The following is a 2816-nucleotide window of genomic DNA, read 5'->3' on the forward strand; positions in this document are numbered from 1 at the left end:
CTCCCAGCCAATCACCGCGAGTCTAACGCTACATCCTTTTTCTGATTGGTCTTCCCTGCTGTCGCTCCCGCCTACCGAATCTCTCATGTCACGTCTTCCTGTCATTGGTCCGCGTATTTGGTCGTAAGCCTTTTTCGATTGGCCGGACGGAGAGCGGTCTCCTCGTTGGCTTACCGTCTTGTACATGGCGTCTTTAGCTTCAGTTCGGCTAAATTGAATTCGGATTAGCAAAGAACACACGCTTTGGAATGTTAGATTTAACAGCAAGGGATAACGTTTAATAATCAGCTGCAAAAATACTTCGGTACCGCCTGTATACTGGTATGAGTCGTTTTTTATATATTTTGTAGAGTGGGAAGTGGCTTTCCCGAATCAAACATGGCGGAAGTTGATGTTCTCTGACCCCCCTACTGCAAAAACCGTATTGGCTGGAAAGTAGAGGCAGTTGTGTTTTCTTGTTGGTGCTCGGGAAGCTGTGACGGAGTTGGCGGGACACAGAAGCAACAGAACCAACCTAGGACAGGTAAGTGTCTGCCACATTCCGGCTGCTGGGTATCGCTTGTTTTGGAGGCGGTATTGTATTTTGTGCTCCGTGGTAGCCGAATGGGAGCCTTCAGAGGTTTTTCGCCTTTTTTTTTTTATTCGGATTTCATTATTGATTTATATTTGCTACAACTGCTTTACCTGCCTGTTTATAGAAGTACTTAAACGAATTTGACTTCCTTTTTTTCCCCACAGACAGAGCTTTCTTTTGGTGGTATTTGATCACCTGTGCGATTTCTTTTTTTGATCATGCGCTAAAAACAAAAAAAGAGCGTACATTTTGCAAAAATAACAATATTTTTCACATTTTTTTTATATGAAATCCCCCCCCCCCCCAAAAAAAAAAGTAAAAATCAAAATTTTTTTAACATTGTAGGCCAATTTGTTATATGCTACCTATGTTTGGTAAAAAAAAAATCACAAAAAGCGTATTTTAATTGGTTTGCGCAAAAGTTATTGGGTTTACTAAGGGAAAGATTTGTCTTTTTTTTTTTTTTTGCGTTACTGCGGCAGACAGATCGGACCCTTGACTGAAATTTTTGTCACTTTTGGGGTTACCAGTGACATTACTACAGTAATCAGTGCTATTCATATGCACTGTTACTGTGAAAATGACACTGGCAGTGAAGGAGTTAACTTTATTTGCGAGGGAGGGGTTAAGTGTGTCCCTAGGGGCGTGCTTCTAACTGTGATTGGATGTGGCTTGAGGTGTAAGAACAGAGATCAACGGGTCCTACATAGTAGAACCGTATGATCACTATTCTTACACAGGGGAGAATGACAGGCGGCTTGTTTACATCAGCCGCCTGCCTTTCTTCCGGTGTAACGGACGATCGGGAATGCCCGGCGGACATCAGGGGGCGCGGGGGGTCCGTGAGGTAGCGGGAGCACGCTCGCTCCCTAGAGCCTCACAGGCTAGCGACGTAGCCCTGCACCGCTTTGCCTGTGAGGGGCTCACCGCTGCAGTAAATAGTCGTGCGGCGGTCGACAAGTGGTTAAAGCGGAGTTTCACTCAAAAGTGGAACTTCCACTTATCTGTCTAACCCCCCCCCCCCCTCCTCTGGTGCCACATTTAGGGGGGGAGCTGTTTTTGACAGGTCCCCACTTCGGTTGAACCTCGCCGCAACGAGGTACGTCAGAAGTTCGGCCTCCCCCTTCCAGGCCAGTAACCGAGCGCTTCGCGCATGCGCAGTAGGGACCCGACAGTGAAGCCGCAAGGCTTTACTGCTGGGTTCCCTTACCGGCAATGGCGGTGGCAGCACCCAACAACCGATGGAAACATTGGCTGCGGTGCCAACCTAGCTGGACTACAGGACAGGTAAGTGTCCTAATATTAAAAGTCAGCAGCTACAGTATGTGGTGTTATATTGCTTCAATCATCATGACACCATGGTTGATATGGTGTCCCGGATGATTGAAGGGCATTGTTTCTATTATGACATAATGTAATCTAAAATAAATAGTAACTCCCCATAATGCAGAATCTGCATTCAGATGCAGCGTGTCACTTGCCACGTTGCCTGCCATCAGATGCGGATTGTCACTGCATTGGTGGCAGCACAGGCGTGCGCATTAGTCCACTAAAACACAGTGGCAGGCCTGGATTGGTGTGTTCCAATTGAGGGAGAACCGCAGTGATGCAGGGCAGGCGGTGGGAGATGATCACCGCTCTCTGCATGCCCGCCTCATCTCCACAGTATAGCGGCCCTGCTGTGAGGGTGGAATCGTGGTGATGTGGGCAGTGAGGGATGATCACCTCTCTCTGCTCGCCCGCCTCGTCTCCAACAGTATAGCGGCCCTGCTGTGAGGGTGGAATCGTGGTGATGTGGGCAGTGAGGGATGATCGCCTCTCTGCTCGCCCGCCTCATCTCCAACAGTATAGGGGCCCTGCTGTGAGGGTGGTATCGTGGTGATGTGGGCAGTAAGGGATGATCGCCTCTCTCTGCTCACCCATCATCGCATCTCACAGTGCAGTCTTTTGCAGCCCAGCTGCAAACAGACCACGACCTGGCACTCCTGAGCTACAGTGTATAATATCAAAAGAATCTGGAGCAATCTGTGTGTGCAAGGGACAAGACTGAAACCCAATACTGGATGCCAGTGATCTTTGGGCCCTCAGATGGCACTGCATTAAAATCGGGCATGATTCTGTGAGGAAACAAAATTAAGAAAACCGCGCTTCCAGAAGCTATTCTAAACACAGCAGCTAGTATCAATTACCAGGTGATAATGTGAAGGATAAAATACAAAATGCAGCGCTGAAAAAATTTAAA

Source organism: Pelophylax lessonae, assembly GCF_965119305.1.
Source record: "Pelophylax lessonae genome assembly, chromosome: 2".
NCBI lineage: Eukaryota > Metazoa > Chordata > Amphibia > Anura > Ranidae > Pelophylax > Pelophylax lessonae.